The sequence below is a fragment of the Panthera leo genome, chromosome A3 (assembly GCF_018350215.1).
Source record: "Panthera leo isolate Ple1 chromosome A3, P.leo_Ple1_pat1.1, whole genome shotgun sequence".
NCBI classification, from domain to species: domain Eukaryota; kingdom Metazoa; phylum Chordata; class Mammalia; order Carnivora; family Felidae; genus Panthera; species Panthera leo.
Window position 1 is genome coordinate 10,982,915 of NC_056681.1, and position 19,913 is coordinate 11,002,827.

Below are 19,913 nucleotides of genomic sequence, written 5' to 3' on the forward strand. Positions count from 1 at the left end.
GACGCGACCCAACCCCAACACCACAAAGGAGGCCGCCTTCCAATCTGCAGCTCCTGAGGGGCGCCCAGCTCCCTGGGGAAGGGTCTCCACGAGTGAAGAGGCAGGAACTAAAGGGGCAAGGCCCCTTGGCACACCATGTGTCCCCAAACCTGACAGTCGTCTCTCCGCAGAAGCTGTCCGAATGGCAGCTGTCCTGCTGTTGTGTCTCTCACTTTGCCCAGCGCCTGTGCCTCTACGGGGACTAACACTCCTGTTAAAGCCTGAAGATAAACATCTTCAATTGCTCAGATCACCCCCTCGCTCCCGGCGACAGCAGACGCAGTTTCTGGGAGGTTTTAAATGAAGCACGAGGGTCTGGTGCCAGCGGCAGTGAGAACCGCAGCCATTGTCAACTGTCAGCTTTTCCCGACAGCCGTCCAGAATGGAGAGCCGTGGCAGGTGCCCCCCACGGGCCCTGGGACCCCGGGGGCGGAGCGGGCTGGAGAAGAGCCCGATGCTTCCTCAGACCCCAAGAGGGCAAACCAGGAGGCTCGGGGCTGCCGTGAATCCCAGCCCCAGGGAGAGAGGGCCCTCCCGGGAGCCCTGGGACAGGAACTGACCAAGAAAGCAGGGCTCACATTTGGGGCCAGAAGCGGCTGGAACTGTATTTCTGTGCCGTGGATCTTTTCTGCCTGCCCAGCGTCTGTCTCTACTTCTGCCCATGGAAACTGGATTTTTTTAGTTGGAGAAGTATAGTAATTATATCTTGTCATTATGTATTTTTGATGCTTTCACATTTGGGGGCCTTGCCGGCCCTGGAGGGGCCGCCCCTCCCAAAGCTAAGCAATTCCTGGAGACAGTAAACTGCTCTGTCCGGGAGCTCACTTTTCCTCTGCAGACCAATGGCTCCGGAGCCACACCCCCAACCTTCCCCTCTGTCCTGTGCTCTCATCCTCCAGGGCCCTACCCACCCGCCCTAATCACTCCCGGGCCAGGTACCAGGCAACTAGGGACAGTCCCCCTGCCCCAGAGCCCGCTGAAATGATTCAAGCCAGCCAGTCCTAAGGCTGCTCACCCTGTCTCCCCGTTCCTTCTCATAGTAACCACAGTAAAGGCACCTGTCCACCTCCCCTCTCCCCCTCACTCTGCCCAGCCCCAGCGCTTTCCCCGTGTGGCTGTCCCATAGCATGCCCCCTCCGCTTGGGAGCTGTGGTAGAAAACCATCCTGTCGGGGCGCCTGGGTGGCGCAGTCGGTTAAGCGGCCGACTTCGGCTGGGGTCACGATCTCGAGGTCCGTGAGTTCGAGCCCCGCGTCAGGCTCTGTGCTGACGGCTCAGAGCCTGAAGCCTGTTTCAGATTCTGTGTCTCCCTCTCTCTCTGCCCCTCCCCTGTTCATGCTCTGTCTCTCCCTGTCTCAAAAATAACTAAATGTTAAAAAAAAAAATTGGTCCTAAATCTGATTCAGCCACTAGATCGAAATATCACTTAATAAAACGTTAAAAAAAGTGTTTAAAAAAAAAAAAGAAAACCATCCTGTCAATGGCAGTCATCTGCTGATCTGCCGGCCTCCCCGTTCCTGAAAAACAATAAAAACCTGCTATTTAAGGCGAGAACCACCCCTCTGCACCTCGCAGGTGACCAGATCTGGCCAGGCAGGGACCCCGTGCTTACCTGCCACACAGTTCAATGCCCAGGGAGAGTCAGTCCGGAGGTTTGAGTTAGAGCAATTGGGAAGGTGGCCGAGAAGATGACCTTTCACGGCTGCTTTTCTCTTCAGCTCACTTCAAGCGGACTTTCCCCCCACCCCTCTCCCGGGTGAGGGCAGCCCGACCTCACCTGGCTAAAGAGCCACGCCAGTCAGCCTGGCGCTCTTTTCTCTGGCCATGTTGAGTAAGGCATCTGCAGGGCTACGCTGGACTTAGTTAGCTCGGGGGCTTGGCCAACATACAACACATGTCTGTTGCGCATGTAACACAGCAAGAAGGCCAAGAGCGTGGAATATGCTAGAACGTGATGGTCGTGACGGACAAGGGAATCTAGAACGGGTAAGAGGGAAGTGAAATGATGGGTTGGGGTGCAGTGAGAAGGTTGTAGGATCGTGGATTTGTAGGGCCCACGGCTCAAGGCATTGCTAGAACCGAAGCACTGGGGGGAGGGCGTTGAAAAGCCCCACGTAGGGCTCTGCACAAATGGCACAGCCTGCCTGGGATCCCGTCTCTCCCTCTCTCGAAAATAAATAAATAAGCGTTTTGAAAAATTGTGTTTATTTTGGGGAGAGTGCGGGTGGGGGAGGGGCAGAGAGAGGGGGACCGAGGATCGAAAGTGGGCTCTATGCTGACAGGCTGACAGCAGCGAGCCCGACGTGGGGTTCGAACTCACAAACTGTGAGATCGTGACCTGAGCTGAAGTCGAAGGTTCAACGGACTGAGCCACCCAGGTGCCCCTAAATGAGCCTATTTTAAAAATCCTTGCAGACCATCAAAGGCTGCTAACATCACAGAGACATTACCTGCCTGCTGCTGGAAGAACACATCTCCACCCATGAAGATGCTTTGCCTAAAAAAAAAAAAAAAATTGAGGGGCGCCCGGGTGGCTCAGTCGGTTGAGCAACTGACTTCGGCTCAGGTCAGGATCTCGCGGTCCGTGGGTTCGAGCCCCACATCGAGCTCTGTGCTGACAGCTCGGAGCCTGGAGCCTGTTTCGGATTCTGTGTCTCCCTTTCTCTGACCCTCGCCTGTTCATGCTCTCTCTCTGTCTCAAAAATAAATAAATGTTAAAAAAAAAAAACTGGTCCTAAATCTGATTCAGCCACTAGATCGAAATATCACTTTACAGCAGAGGATAGAGGAATATTTGAAACTACACCACGGGGCTGCAATCAACAAAATCCAGACCGTGGGAAACTCTACAAGACACGCCTCCCCGTGTGTTCAACACACGTACCGCCAGGGGGAAAGAAAATTTGGAGCAAGCAGTCTATAGATGAAAAGAAACGTAAAACATAGATCGACCCACTGGGATATGTGAACTTTATAGAAATCTTCATTCAACTTTTTTTATATAATTTTTTTTAATGCTAATGTTTATTTTTGAGAGAGAGAGAGAGAGAGTGAAATAGAGCACGAGTGGGGGAGGGGCAGCGAGAGAGGGAGACCCAGAATCCGAAGCAGGCTCCAGGCTCCGAGCTGTCAGCACAGAGCCCGACGCGGGGCCCCAACTCATCAACCACGATCTCATGACCTGAGCTGAAGTTAGACGCCTAACCAACAGAGCCACCCAGGAGCCCCAACTTTTTAAAAATTCTAATACTTTTGAGACAATTGGAAATTTGAATATTTATTGGATATCCAATGATATTAAGGAAGTATTATTCTTCAGATACAATAATGGTATTGTGGTTATTACTTTTTTTTAAAGCCCTTATTTTTAAAAATATGGACAAAATGATGTGGTAGGCAGAAATCTAAGACGATCCCCAATCTCTCTTGCCTTGAGTATGGGTGTGATCTGTAATATGAGGTACCATTCCTGTGATATGTCACATGTAGGCGAAAGGGGTTGCCGCAGTTGTAAACTAAGTTCCTAATCAGTTGAATTCACCAAAGGGAAGGTTATCTTGGGTGGGCCTGACCTAATCAGGCGAGCTGTTTAACCAATATCTGGAGGTCAGAGACAGAGTAAGTTAGAGAAATGTGCTCCTGCTGGCCTGGAAGAAAGCCAACAGCCATGTTGTGAACTGTTTGTGGGTGCCACATGGCCAGAAATTATAGGCAGCTCCCACGAGCAATGGCAGAAAGAAAATAGGGGCCTCAGTCCTACAGCTTCAAGGAAATGAATTTTACCAAGAACCAGTGAGCTTCAAAGAGCACTTCATGCCCCAGGTGAGAATTGTAGCCTGACCAAACCTTGACGTCAGCCTGGTGAGATTCCGACCAGAACAGTCAGCTAACCCAGACCCAGACTCCAGACCCATGGAAACTATGAAATCGTAAACTGTGTATTTAATTTTTTTAAATGTTTTTATTTATTTTTGAGACAGAAAGAGACAGAGCATGAGCAGGGAAGGGGCAGAGAGAGAGGGAGACACAGAATCCGAAGCAGGCTCCAGGCTCTGAGCTGTCAGCACGGAGCCCGACGCGGGGCTCGCACTCACGGACCGTGAGATCATGACCTGAGCCGAAGTCAGACACTTAACCGACTGAGCCACCCGGGCACCCCAGTGTGTGTTGTTTTAAGTTGTGAAGTCCGTGGTAATTTGTTATGCAGCAATAGAAAACTGATAGAAGTAACCATGTTTGGGGTTTCCTTCCAGCTACTAAAAGCGGGAGAAGGTGGGTGGGGGTACACATAAAAAGGGTCGCTCGCAAGTTGACGGATGCCCATGGGGCTTCATGTTGCTATTCTGTCTCCTCTTGTGATTGAAGGTTTCCATCATACAAAGCTACTAAAAGAAGGGGGTGTCGCTGAAGAAGCTAAGGATGAAACCAGATACGTCCATAGGGACGAACGTCACCATCTTAGAAGGCAGCCAGACCAAAAAGAAGGCGCAAATGAGAAAGGAGAGACCAAAATCTTCAAGGAAAAGGGATCGCATCCAGGTGTACCGTATCCTACAGGCGCATTTGAAGAGAGGCAGAATCCTGACTGCGACGAGCACCCAGAGGAACCAACCAGAGGCAGAAAGGCCAGATCTTGACAGCCTAGAGCGGCCATCGGATATGGGGCAGAGACACAGAAAACCTTCACAGCTGCAGAGAGAGACTCCAAAGGAAGAATGAGAAGGGGATCATCCCTCGAAGGTAGGGACATCCAGACCAAGTGGCTCCGACTCGAGAGGAAAACATCACAGTAAAAGAATCAAAATTATTATTGGGTGAGTTTCACGGTAACAGGGACTCAGGTGAGCACACGGGACTTGCCTGCATCCAAAGGAAAAACAGGCTTGCAGATTTCATTCAGTCACGGGTCCAAAGATGACTTCAGCAAAGATGAGACAAATTAGAGAGGAATCATAGACCGAGTCCGGGCCGGTTCAGATGTCAGTCTGTGAGGAGAGTGTCTCCCAGGGAAGAGAGCCCAAGTCAAAGAAGAAAAGGGAAAAAGGCTTGTATGGAGGCTCCTGGCAGACCTCGAATTAGCTCTGTATATCTCACCTGAAGAGACCCACAAAGAATGAGGAGGCCCCACGAGAAGAATATGGAAGAAAAACAAATGGCAGGGCCAGAAAGCCGAGAAAACCAACCCGAGGGCGAGCGCGCTGTGCCCGCCTTCCTCGAGGGGGAAAGGGACGGGGACCAGCTTTGAGAAACAACCTAAACCAAGGGTTGGCCCAACTGTGACCTGTGGGCCAACCCCGTCTGCAGCCTGTTCTTGTGTGGCCTGCAAACTAAGAATGGTTTTTGCCTTTTTTTTCCCCCTAATGGTTGAAAATAAAAATCACGAGGAAAATAATATTTCGTGTCACGTAAAAAATACATGAAGTTCGAATTCCGGGGTCTGTTGATAAAGTTTTATTGAAACAGAGCTTCGTGCATCCATTTACGTACTGTGAGTATGGCTGCTTTCCTGTGACAGCTGTGGAGGGGCGTAGTCGTGAGGAAGACCGTATGGCCTGCAAAACCAAAACCACTCACTGTCTGGGACTTTACAAAAATGTTTGCCGACCCCTGAGTTCAACCATTAAAACTCCAAATGAGCCTTGCCTATAGGATGAGACAAGGAGGAGAAATGCAAAACGAGTTGCAGTTCTTAAACTAGGTCCACAGCCTTCCAGGAGTGCCTGGGGTGTCTGTGAACTTGGATCAGGGAAAAAAACAAATATATCTTTAATGCTCACTCACCTTTAACCAACATGCCGCGTTTCAGTACTAGCAGATTAACGGTACCTATGATTTGGCCACCAATCGAAATCACGGATATTTTTATAATGCATCAGAGTTGCTGCAGGTGTCCCAAAATATTGCTTATGCTCAGTCATGGGGGCTGACCTTGTCGTCGGACGGTTATCTGATACATCAACAACACAAAAACACAGGAAGCACAAATACCCCTACGTCACAAATTTCTTTCTACAGTTAACTGTGTTTCACTGTAAGTGACTTCCTTTATAAGCCTCTGTGTGCCGAAGGAAGCCAACTGGATATTCTGAGAAGGGCTTCATGGGCAGTCCTAGACTGCCAAAGACACCAGCCCTCACCCTTCCGGCCCCCGCCAATTTAAGAACCCCTGTTAGCAGCGTGCAGCCCACTCCTGCAGAATGCCCCCCCGGGGACAGAAAGGCCAGACCCTGACATAGCATCTCACCCAGAAACCATGCCCTGTTCCCATAAAGGCTCTGGAAACACAAGGCTCAGAGGGGAAGTAAACACAAAGAGGCTTATTTGCCGTAAATGATTATCTGAAGTAGGAAGGAAAAGACCTCAAGTGAGATCCTCACATTTAAAAAAAAAAAAAACGTTTAATGTTTTATTTATTTTTGAGAGAGACAGAGACAGAGTGCAAGCAGGGGAGAGACAGAGAGAGAGAGGGAGACACAGAATCCGAAGCAGGCTCCAGGCTCCGAGCTGTCAGCGCGGAGTCCGATGCGGGGCTGGAACCCATGAACCGTGAGATCGTGACCTGAGCTGAATTGGACGCTCAACCAACTGAGCCTCCCAGGCGCCCCAACATTTTAAGTGCTACTCTGGGAGGAAGAAGACATACAGGTACATGGATTTCCCCCCTGGATGTGGTAAATGGCTAGTGCCAAGAGTAACTTTTTGGTGGGAGATTTCTCCCAATTAAAGGACTGGCCCATTACAGTCCATCACCTGTTTTTATAAATAAAGTTTTATTGCAACACAGTCATACCCTTCGGCTAAATATTGCCTGGAGCTGCTTTCATGCTACAATGGCCGAGCGGAGTAGTTGCAAGGGACACCATATGTCTTGCAAAAGCCAAAAATATTTACTTTCTGGCCCTTTATAAAACGAGCCTTCTGGGGCGCCTGGGTGGCTCAGTCGGTTGAGCGTCCGACTTCGGCTCAGGTCACGATCTCGCGGTCCGTGAGTTCAAGCCCCGCGTCGGGCTCTGGGCTGACAGCTCAGAGCCTGGAGCCTTTTTCAGATTCTGTGTCTCCCTCTCTCTCTGCCCCTCCCCCGTTCATGCTGTGTCTCTCTCTGTCTCAAAAATAAATAAACATTAAATAAATAAATAAATAAATAAATAAATAAAACAAGCCTTCTGACTCCTTTTCCAACTGGATGTACGTGTGCTAGCTGTGACGTGTGGAAACGCCACCTGGCTGCACTGCATCTCGATGAAGCTGGTACCAACGTTATTTTCCGTTCTTGCCATTAGCAATAATAACGTGGGCCTGGATACTACCGAGAGGTGGGGGGTAGCACTACCGTTTTGCTGGAAGGGCTGCTCTGAGCGGGAATTGGCACCCTCAGATAATGCTGTGGTTGCGGGTCTGGTGCCATCACATCCTGCTTTCATTTGCTCTCTTTCGGTCCTTTAAGCAGGGGCTCCGGGAGACTAAGTCAACCTTGGAGACGGAGAAACAGCTCAGACCGCAGCTCCTGAAGGACCCCAGCTCTACCTGGCATAGGAACGAGACCCCTCAGGGCTGACTGAGACTGAGCCGAGCAGGAACCCGGGGGAAGATGAATTTGGAGCCTAATTGCTTTGGTCTTTCAACTTATAAGGCAAGTGGATTTGAGCTCAGCCTTTAATTCTTTTGGACTTCAGTTTACTTGCATTTCCAGTTACTTCCAGGAATCTTTGGACATTACTTCATCCTGGGAGTATAATAAAGACTTTATATTCAAATGTGGGGGAATATACTGTTGGCTTTTATTCTGGGGGTATATATAATCTCATTACTGAGCCCTTAATGAGCCACATTGGATCACAGGGCTGGACGTAATCTGAGATAGGAAAATAAATAGGGAATTAATTTTCAGTGATGAGTACTGAGTGGGCTTTGTGTGGATTTAAAGACCATGCTTTTCCCAGCCCACTGCTGAGCCAATAGGTCCCGGAGGGCCTCAAGGAGCACTAGCTGATCCTGGGGCTCGAGAAGGCAGACCCAGGACTGGCCAGAGGGGCTACTATCCCCCCATGGGGACAGACCAACCCTGGTTTGTCCATAGGCTTCATAGTTACGCTTAATGGGTCAAGAGAACCAAAGGCGGGAAAATGTGGGAGGACAGCTATGTCCCACACTTCCTGCTTCCTTGGTTCAGCGGGACGGGGTGGGGGTGGGGGTGGGCTCAACTTTGGCTGCAGGTAGGAATCATCTGGCATCACAGGGTGGCCAGATTTAGCAAATAGAAATACAAGATGCCCAGTTAACTTTCCATTTCAGATGAACAACACATACCTTTGCATTATAAATATGCCCCATGCAATCTTTGGGACATGCTTGAACTAAAAAAAAAAAAAAAAAAAATGTTTGCGTTGCATTGTTTATCTGAAAGTTAACTGGGCATCTTATGGTTTTTCTGAAAGTCCTGGGAGGGGGGAGCTTTAAAAAACAAAAACAAAATAAAAACCAATGACTGACACACACACCCATCTTAAATTGTGGCTTCATTGAGTTAGAATGCTTCCCTGGGCAACAGGGCTTTTCAGAGGTCTCCAGCCTATTTTACTCCACGGCCATGGTGGGGAACACTGCCCTGAAATAATAGTCCGTCTTTGCTCGACCCTCACTTACCCTCCAGGGTGACAGCTGACCCAGCTGGTGAGTGGTGGGGGTGGGGGGGAGGACTGGGCATATATGCCTTGGCCCCTTCCCGGCTCTTCTTTGTGAGATGGGGGAGCGGGGGAGGGGGTGCTCTGGTGAACCACAGAGCAGCTTTGTCCCTCGTGGTGAGACCGCAGGCTGGCGTGGTAAGTGCATGGCCGGGACAGCATATGAGCAAGTCCATTCATACCTAAGCCCAGTGGCCGGGTAGGTATTTTAATTACAAAGGTGGAGGAACCTTCCATGGGGATGAAAAGGATGTTAAGAATTTACACACACACACGTACACACACGCCCTGCAAGACCCCATTAGCCGCTGCCTCCTCTCTTCTGGGGTTTGGCTAAGGCATGTGTCCCTTTGTGTCTCAACTGAAAGGGCCTTTCCCCAAGAAGTCTTCCCCAGACTAAGGCAGATCCCCTAGCTGTATGTTTTCATAAAACCCTCTGACTTTGGGGTTGGGTTTTTTTGTTTTTTTTTTTTTTAGACACGTATTAAAATTGTCATTGAAGCGGGACTTCTCAACCTTGACGCAACTGAAATTTGGGGGCGGATAAATCTTTGTCGTGAGTCTGTCCTGTGCATTATGGGACATTTAGCAGTGTCCCTGACCTCTGTTCACTGGCTGTCAATAACCCACGCCACTGTCCATCCCTAGCTGTGACATCCCCAGATGCCCTACCTACCCCCTGTAATTGTGCTCCAGGCCAGCCGCAGGTGCAATCACATAGAGTCCCATATACCGTCTAATGCTCCGCTGTCTCCGCCGTGAAACTCTCAGCAGTGTTTGAATAGGGGCCCCGGAAATGATGTGGCTCGTTCCAGGTCTGTGCCTTTTTTTAAAAAAATGTTTCTCTCTTAAGGGCGCCTGGGTGGCTCAGTCGGTTAAGCGTCCGACTTCGGCTCAGGTCGTGATCTCGCGGTCGGTGAGTTCGAGCCCCGCGTCGGGCTCTGTGCTGACAGCTCGGAGCCTGGAGCCCGCTTCGGATTCTGTGTCTCCCTCTCTCTCTGCCCCTCCCCTGCTCACGCTCTCTCTCTCTCTCTCTCTCTCTCTCTCAAAAATAAAGATTAAAAAAATGTAAAAAAATATTTCTCTCTCACTACAACACGAGCTTTGGGAGTAAAGAGCATGCGATGTCTACCTTATTGACCGCACCCCCCTCCCCCCAGTGCTGGCACAGAGAGAGTGCTCAAAAAATATTCGAAAAAGACAAGGAGCAAGGCGGAGACTGACTCGAGGCCCCGCAGCCTCTCCTGGCTGCGGAACAGAAGGGAAATAGAACCTCGGCCAAGCCGCGTAAGCTGCTGTATTCAATAGCCTTCCTTCCCAAGGCTGCCGGAACATTCTTCTAAACTCCTCATGCGTGTCAAGCGGCAAGTGTACCCTGTGTGGTCTGTGGGGCTTTCACGTGGCTCTCCATATGCCATGTCAGCTGGAGCGAGCGCTAATCCCCAGATGTAAGAAGACAAGGCCGGGGTGAGAGTCCTAACACTGAATTTCTAAACTCTGCTCTTTTGAAGCAGCCTTTCACTTTGCATTAATTCTGGCCAGTCTAATTTGCGCCCCCGTCCAAAACTACGGGTCCACCAGGGTGCAATTCTTACAGCCAGATGAGCTAACGGCAGTGGGCCCTAGCTAGGCAGATTTTCCTTACCACTAGGAAAAGGCTTTTCATAGTAAGTCTACTTAAGAAGGAGACCAGGGGCACCTGGATGGCTCAGTCAGTTAAGCATCCAACTCTTGGTTTTCACTCAGGCCCTGATCTCACAGTTCGTGGGTTTGAGCCCCGCGTCCGGCTCTGTGCTGACAGCTCAGGGCCTGGAGCCTGCTTCGACTTCCGTGTCTCCCTCTCCCCCTGCCCCTCCCCCACTTGTGCTCTGTCTCTCTCTCAAAAAATGAGTATTTAAAGAAAAAAACAGGAAGGGGGGAAGGCCAAATTTCAGATTAAATAGCGGCGGGGAAAAAAGTTTCCTCGGGGCTTTCTCTTGAAAAATGAAAGTAAAAATTTATTTGAAAATATGTCTATGTATGTTCTTAGCAGCTTTCTTCGTAATAGCCCCAGACCGGAAATAACCAGATGAACAATTAAACCACTGCACGACACGCACCACGGACCCCACTCGGCAGTGAAAGGGATCGTCGCAGCAACCTGGATGGGGTTTCTGCCAGTTTCCTACAACTGCCGGAAGCAATTACCATGAATTCGGTGGCTTTACGAAGAGGAAATTTATTCTCGTAGTTCTGGAGGCCAGAAATCCAACACAAGGTGTCCCCAGGGCCGGTTCCCACCACAGGCTCCGAGGGAGAATCTTCCAGGCCTGTCTCCCAGCTCCTGGCGGCTGCCGGTGACTCTTAGAACTCTGGGCCTTGTAGGTGCCTCGCGCCAGCCTCTGCTCTGTCTTCGTGTGGCCTTCCCCTCTGTGGGTCTCTGTCTCACTCCTCCCTCCCTTTTCTCTTACGAGGACACCAGGCGTAGGACTTCGGGCCCAACGGATATCCAACATAATTACATCCCAAGATCCTTAAATTAATTCCATCTGCAAAGACCCCTTGGCCGTATAAGTGTAGTCACATTCACGGGTCCTGAGGGCTAGGAACTGAGGCTTCTCTTTTGTGGCAAAACTATTCTACCCACGAGCAACCTCAGGGAAAGTACTCCGAGTGAAAAAGAGCCCGTTGCTAAAGGTTACACGCTGTATGATTCCATGTATGTAACATTCTCGAAATCACAGAATTATTTCCTAGTGGTTGCCGGGGTTGGGAACAGGGGCGGGTGGGTGTGGCCATAAAAGGGTAGCTGGAGGGATCCCTGGGGTAATAGCACAGGTTTGTATCTTTACTGTTAGGAAGCTACACTTGATAAAACTGCAAAGATATACACCAATGAATGCACGTAGCTGGTGAAATCCAAATGAACTCTGGATTGTATTGATGTCATTTCCCTCAATTTGATATTGTTGCGTAGTTATGCAACATAGCAACTTGGGAAACTGGGGGAGGGCACATGGACTCTGTAGGTTTTTTGCAACTTGTGGCACATCGATAATTACTCCAAAATAAAAAAATAATAATAATTTTATTTAATAAAAGGTGGGTTATTGTGGACTATACTCTCATCCTTGGAACAAAGGATAGACGAGGAATAGGTTTTGGGGGTAAATTTTCAACAAAAACCATTCCGTGTTCCAACAAACGACCACTTTACCCTCATAGCCCAAACATAAGGAGGGTTGTTTCTGGAATATAATTTCTTTTTCTTTTTTTCTTTTTTGTTTTTTTAACGTTTATGTATTTTTGAGAAAGAGAGAGACAGAATGCAAGCAGGGGAGGGGCAGAGAGAGACGGAGACACAGAATCCGAAGCAGGCTCCAGGCTCTGAGCTGTCAGCACAGAGCCGGACGCGGGGCTCGAACTCATGGACCGTGAGATCATGACCCGAGCTGAAGTCGGAAGCTCAACCGACTGAGCCACGCAGGCGCCCTGCAATATAATTTCTAGACACTCCTGGAAATGATGTGAAGTTTCGCTGATGTTCTAAAAGACTCCTGTTTGTTTTCACATAATTCTCCTACACAAGTGCCTCTCGGAGCATCGTCCTGTGGATTTCCTCTTTGCTGTTGTCTTTCGGATCCTCGTGTGGCGCCTTTGGGAGCTTCGAGCAGTTCTCCAACATCACCTGTGTTAGCCTTGTGACGTTCTGTATCTTTTGTGAGATTTGCAGTAGATTTGATTTGCTGGGTGACTGTCATCGGTCAGTCCCTTGCTGACCATCAGGTGTCCCCAGCATCCAGCCAAGCGATCAGCCAGCCCAGAGCTGCAATGGGTGTGAGGAGGTGTTTACTTCTGCCTGGACACTTCAGCTTCTGCCTCCCTGTGCAACCTGGGGAGCCCAGGCCGGGGGCGGGAAGGGGCGCAGGGAGAAGCCCCGGCGGGCGTCCCTTCCGTGTGTTTCCTAAGGGCCCCCGGAATAAAGTTCCAGAGGAGAAGTTCCAGTACCCAGCATGCAGAAGAAACCAGAGTATTTGTGGAATGCACCAAATGTAATGCAGTCCATTCAGGTAAAATCCAGTGTGAACTAAGACAACTATGTTGTCTAGTCCTCCTTTATATGTCAAGGGGCGCCTGGGTGGCTCAGTCGGTTAAGTGTCTCACTCTTGGATTTGGCTCAGGTCATGATCTCATGGTTCCTTGGATTGAGCCCCAAGTTGGGCTCTGAGCTGACAGCACAGAGTATGCTTGGGATTTTCTCCCCCCCCCGTCTTTCTCTGCACCCGCCCCCCTGCTTGGTCTCTGGCTCTCTCTCAAACTAAATAAACTTTAAAAAAAAATTTTTTTTTAATTAGAAAGTAAGTCAAAAACCAAAACAAAAAGAAATGAGATCCTAAGTTCCATGCCAGTCTTCTTTACATGCTTCAACTGCCGGAGACATTTTTTTACATGCTTTCTGGACACCTGCTGAGTGTCAGCTCCCAGGAGAGAGTTGAGTGAGGAGGGGTCCTGGGACGAGAATCTGGGTGCAAGCCATTGATGTGGGAGGAGATCCCAGGAAGCTTTGGTAGTGCAGTGGAGGAGTGAGACAGGGGCTTGGAAAAGTACTAAGTGCTAAACCAGTTCCCATGGTATGCTTGTTTTCAAATCAAGCAACTCAAGTGTAAAATTATATCATAAATGTGTACACAGAGAATCTTAAATAAAATAGTATATGCAACCCATGCATTGGAAATAAAGAATATGTATCAGAAATATCTGAGCTTTGGGGCACCTGGGTGGTTCAGTCACTTAAGCATTAACTCTTGATTTCAGGTCAGGACATGATCTCATGGTTTACGGGTTTGAGCCCCACGTCAGGGTCTGCGCTGTGCAAAGCCTGCCTGGGATTCTCTCTCTCCCCGTCCCCTGCTCACGTGCATACTGCATCTCTCAAAATAAATAAGTAAACTTTATTTTTAAAAGAGAGAGAGACAGAGAGAGAGAAATATCTGAGCTTAACTAATGGTCTAGGTGTCCTAAGTGCCCTGACCCCAACCATCTCCTCTTAAATTAAGACCCAACAAGAGGCCATCAGCAATGGACGAACAGGACACAGGTCTCTTTACAGTGGCATTCATTGCTTACAATGTCCCGCCATGGCTCCAAGAAAAAGGTTCTCTGATGATGGTCAGGACACATAAAATATTTGGGAACAGCTGCAAATTTCACTCAGGCTACAGCAGAATCTTTTCTAAGACACTCTACAGGGACAAGAGAGGCTCATCTCATTAGCAGCAGGACGATTCCACTTTGAGAATCAGCCTCCCTGCCAACTAAATTATTTCAAGGAAATCTATTATTGATAAGAACACACAAGATGACCCTGAAAACAAGAGATAGTTCCCTGTATCTCAGATAAAGAATTGATTCCCTGCTGAAGGATTAGATGAAATAATGTTGGTTAGAAATGCTCTGTAAATGACATGTATGAAGTTGTAAAATAAGGAAGGGAAGCCTCACATCCTAATTACCTTGAGTCCCCAGAACGTAGCCAGCACCTGGGACACAGAGGACTGTCACTATATCTGCAGAATGAAATCATTCAAAACCGTTTTGCTAACGAATACAGATTCCACCCCCCTGCCCCCGTGGTCTTTCTTAATTATACACATATATCAATAAGAATGAGATCACTCAGTAGAAAAATGAGCAAAGAATAAAGAACTTTCTTATTCAAAAACGCTTTTAAGCAAATGGAACACTACTCAAACTTATAGTAAAAAAATGTAAAATAACACAATGAGGTGTTGCTGTTTTTTTTTTAACCATCAGATTGGCAAAGATCTAAAAGTCTGAAAACACTAAGCTGGCAAGGGTGTTGGGAAACAGCCTTTCATAGGCATGTTGGAGAACATGAATATAGCCCCTTGGGAAGGAAATTTAGCACTGCCTACTCAAAATCAGAGCTTAGCACTCTTTTCGAAACAATACCATTTCAAGGAATTTATCCTACACATATACTCTCACAGGTGTTCCTAGAACCATGCTGGGCACATAGGAAGCGCTTGATTGTTTGTTAAATATATTTGTACAAAGATATAAATATCAAGATACTCTTTGAAGCACTATTACTAATAGCAAAAAAAAAAAAAAAAAAAAAAAAAAAAAAGTAAAAATCCTGAATGTCCTTCAATGGGGGAACTGGTTAAAGAAAGTGTAGAGCACAAAAATAAACTCAAAATGGATGAAAGACCTAAACGTAAGATAGGAAGCCATCAGAGAAAGCAGGCAAAAACCTCTCTGGCCTCGGCCACAGCAACTTCTTACTCAACTTCTTGTCCAGAGACAAGGGAAACAAAAGCAAAAATACACTATCGGAACCTCATCAAGATAAAAATTTTCTGCACAGCAAAGGAAACAATCAGCAAAACTGAAAGCAACCGACAGAATGAGAAAAGATATTTGCAAACGACATATCAGATAAAGGCTTAGTATCCAAAATCTATAAAGAACTTCTCAAACTCAGCACCCAAACAACAAATAATCTAGTGAAGAAATGGGCAAAAGACACGACTAGACACTTTTCCAAAGAAGACATCTAGATGGCCAACAGACACATGAAAAAATGCTCAACATCCCTCATCATCAGGGAAAGACAAATCAAAACCACAATGAGATACCACCTCACACCTGTCAGAAGGGCTCACATGAACAACTCAGCAACAACAGATGTTGGCGAGGATGCGGAGAAAGAGGATCTCTTCTGCATTGTTGGTGGCAATGCAAGCTGGTGCAGCCACTCTGGAAAACACCGTGGAGGTTCCTCAAAAAACTAAAAATAGAACTACCTTACGACCCAGCAATACTGCTACTAGGTATTTATCCAGGGAATACAGGTGTGCTGTTTCAAAGGGGCACATGCACCCCAATGTTTATAGTAGTGTTATTGACAATAGCCAAAGTATGGAAAGAGCCCAAATGTGCATCGACTGACAAATGGATAAAGATGTGGTATATATATACAATGGAGCATTACTTGGCAGTCAAAAAGAATGAAATCAAGGGGAGCCTGGGTGGCTCAGTCGGTAAGCGTCCGACTTCGGCTCAGGTCACGATCTCATGGTTTGTGAGTTTGAGCCCCACATCGGGCTCTGTGCTGACAGCTCGGAGCTGGGCGCCTGCTTTGGATTCTGTCTCCTTCTCTCTCTGCCCCTCTCCACGTCTGCTCTGTTTCTCTGTCTCTCAAAAATAAATAAATGTAAACAAACAAAAAAAGAAATTACATGCAACCACCAATTCATCAAAATACTAGGAAAAGCAGAGCATAGATTGATAGTGCACAAAACACCCCAATACCAATTTTTCAGTCTTTGAAAAATATCAATCTCAAACCACTTTATGTTATATTAAATTTACAAGGCATGAAAATGAACAAAAAAATATACTTGCCTTCAAAACTTGAACCACCCAAGATGATCAGCTTATGAATACAATATAAATGCAAAGCATATAATACAGGTGTTAAAATTGTTAAACTGCTGTAGGCTACTACCCCCAACACTTAATTAACTTAATTAACTTAATTAACTCCAAATGCACCAAGCTACATAAGACTCAAATCGTGTTTTGCTGTCATTTGTGTTTCTCTTTAAACCTAAAGCCTTTATCCAGCCTACAGGTATGTTTCCATTGGTAAAACAGTTTCAGAATTTTAAAATCCATCCTCAACATTCCAAATCAGGAGATTTCACAGAAAACTCCAAGGATCCAAGTTCGGGTCTCCAAACATCCAGATTTTCTTCCTAATACTGAAAGATTTCGCAATACCATACCTGTATTCCTGCACAGGCAAGTGGGCTGAAGCTGTTTAGTGGTTTTAGACGTGCTGTGTAATCCTAGACCGCCAGGGTCCCTAGCTGGCCACCCTTCCTCATTTTCTTGGCTAGCCCCTGGAGTTATGGAGTTTACAAATCACTTGACGCTCCGTGCCAGATAGATATTTAACTGTTGTTCATTATGTCAAATGAAACTTGTGATCTAAAAGTCCTATTTTCCCTCACAGCTCTCAAGACTACCAAAAGGATGCTTCCATTAGTATAAATTTAAGGCAGTAGTCCCTGCTGTACAAAGGTACATTTAAAAATATTTTTCTAAGTGTTTATTTTTCAATATATAGGCTTTTTAAAAATAATTTTTCATGTTTATTTATTTTTGAGAGAGAGAGTGTGAGCAGGGGAGGGGCAGAGAGAGAGGGAGACACAGAATCTGAAGCAGCCTCCAAGCTCTGAGCTGTCAGCACAGAGCACAGAGCCTGATGCAGGGCTCGAACTCACGAACGGTGAGATCATGACCTAAGCTGAAGTCGGACGCCCAACCAACCGACTGAGCCACCCAGGCACCCCTGTTTATGTTTAAAAGAGAGAGAGGGGCGCCTGGGTGACTCAGTTGGTTGAGTGTCCGACTTCGACTCAGGCCATGATCTCGCCGTTTGTGTATTTGAGCCCCACAACGGGCTCTGTGCTGACAGCTCAGAGTCTGGAGCCTGCTTCAATTCTGTGTCTCCCTCTCTCTCTGCCCCTCCCCCACTCATGCTCTGTCTCTCTCTCTCAACAATAAACATTAAAAAAAAAATTTAAGAGAGAGAGCGCTAGCGGTTAAGGGGCAGAGAGAGGGAGACAGGATCTGCAGTGGGCTCTGTGCCGACGGCAGGAAGTCCAACGTGGGGCTCGAACCCATGAACCGTGAGATCATGACCTGAGCGGAAGTCGGATGCTTAACAGACTGAGCCACCCTACGCCCCCTTCCTTTTTTATTATCTTAAGACCTGAGATGAGTAGCACTCTTTGCCCTCAACAGTGCAACTGATGGTGTGTGTGTGTTTCTTAACAGTTACAAAGTTGATGGAGAGATGTGGCATGACTATGGTGAACAGATTTGAACCATATTTGATGGAAGAACGTGTTTAGAAAGGCACGTTCCTCAAAAACTGCAGGGGAGGCTAAGAAAGGATATTTTCAGCCCTGCCAGCGTAGTGGAAAGTGTACCTGGGGAGGCTGTTGGGTAGACAAGCCAGAGTTCACCCCAGGGGATGATTAAGTCAAGATTGTAAAACACCACCTCCCCTTGTTCCCCAATAAAGCAAGCCTTGCTTGGGAGTTTTACTGGACTTAAGAGTCCCCTGTTTCAACTCACCTGAACTTTGGACTGTTCTATTCTAATACTTTGTCTCTGGCCTCCCTCATCTGGAAGCATTGGGTAAAGCACTGCTCATTTGAAAGCATGCCCAGGGGATGTCTGGGGGGCCCAGTCAGTTAAGCTGCTGGGACCTTGGTTTCGGCTCCTGTCCTTATCTCACAGTTTTGTGGGTTTAGTGCACAGAGCCTGCTTGGGACTCTCTTTTCTTTCTCTCTCTGCCCCTCCCCTGCTTGCACTCTCTCTCTCTCAAAATAAATAAACTTAAAGAAAAATGCCCAAAATATCTTCCATCAATGTCACCCTACCCCTGGTTTTATAACCAAGGTGCCATCGAGGAGGGAAATTTTAAGACCTGAGACTTTTCACTTTCCTCCCCTTCGGCAGCTTGTTTGACAAATAGCATTCTGAGTAAGGGACGAAACACCTAGACAATTACCATTCATTGTTTCTTACATTCTGAATAATTGGACTGAAGATTAAAAGCCAGAATCGGTACCACTATATAGAACTTCGTAATAAATGATATCCTATCTATTACCCCAATTCTGGGCTGGCTTAATGAGCTTTTCTCTCATATCCTGAGTGCTTCAGAGATTATAGTTCATCGAAGGTATGAATTAACCCTTTTTACCGTTTTATTTGCGAAAGACTTTACCACCCCTGCACCATTTTTTTTTTTTTTTTTTTTAATATTCCAAACTGACTCCAGAATTATCCTGAATCTTAAGGCAGGTGCACTATTTCAAATGATGAGATTTTATTATTACCTGGACAGGGCTACCTTACTTTACGGATGAAATCCTGAGAAGATACAACCTATAAAAGCAAAGAAATCTTCTCCTGGGTGAAGAAACTAGGCTACATACCTGACCTCAGGCTCTGAGGGGCCCCTCTGCTGCTGTGGGAGGGAGCAGCTAATTAAAAATAAACAACATTGGGGGAAAAAAAGTTGTTCCTCTCCTATGGGAACATTCTCAGGAGACTTACTGCCCTTTTTTGACCCCCCTCCTTGGCAAGCCTTCTATTTACCTTCTGTGACTCATGTTGAGACCTTATTTCTCAACTTCCTTGACCAAAGTGGCTCATTATTAACCAGACATTACCTAGGTAACCCACTGGTGTCAGAGGATTTCCAGGCTTTCCTTCCCTAGAGAGAAGTGTGCAAGCCAAGGGCATCCGAGTCCATTTCTTCTGCATCTGAAATCCAAGCTCTTCCCTTCTGACTCTCAGGGCACGGATTGTTTTTCAAAAGTGAAACATGGAAGTTACAAAGTTCTCACTGAGAGGCAGTATAACATATTGCTTAGGGCCCTGGCTCTTCAGCCAGACCATCTGGGTTCAAATTCCAAATCGCAGTGTAAGTGCCCAAGAAATGTTAAGCTGTTATTTTACTTGGACTAAAAACCAAACTTCTGGTCTACTACCTACTTCATGTGTTCCCAATCTCCGTAAACCTTGCCTTCTTATACTCTCAATTGTTCACAACCCACTTGCTTCTTCAGTTTCTTGAACTTGACAAGTTTATTTGCCTCAGGGTCTTTTCACTTGTTTTTCTCCAGGTCAGGGCTGTTCTCCCAAATCAAAATGGCTCATTGTCACCATTTACCTTTGGGTTTCATGTGGACCCTTCTGCAAAGAGCTAATGATCCAAAATAGCTCTTCCTTCCCCACCCCCAAACAGCACTTTTCATTTCTTTTATGACACTCAACACAAATTTACTTGTTGATTGGTCTCCCCCCATTTACATGTAAATTCTGAAACAGGAAATCTCTTGTTCTTCTTTATCCCAGAGTTTAGAATAGTGACTGGTACACTTGATGTTTGTTAAATGAAAAGGAAAAAAGTTACAAATTAAAATCCCGTATGAATATTAAAAAACTGGCCACAATCCCCACAGAAAACAAAATTGCAAAGAATAAAAAAATCTGGATCCTGTAACAGATACCTGTCATGTCAACAGCCCATCTTTTCCAAACAAAAAACCCAGATTGAGTTCTGTCTCTGATTGCAGACGTCAAAACTCACATTCCCAGCCGC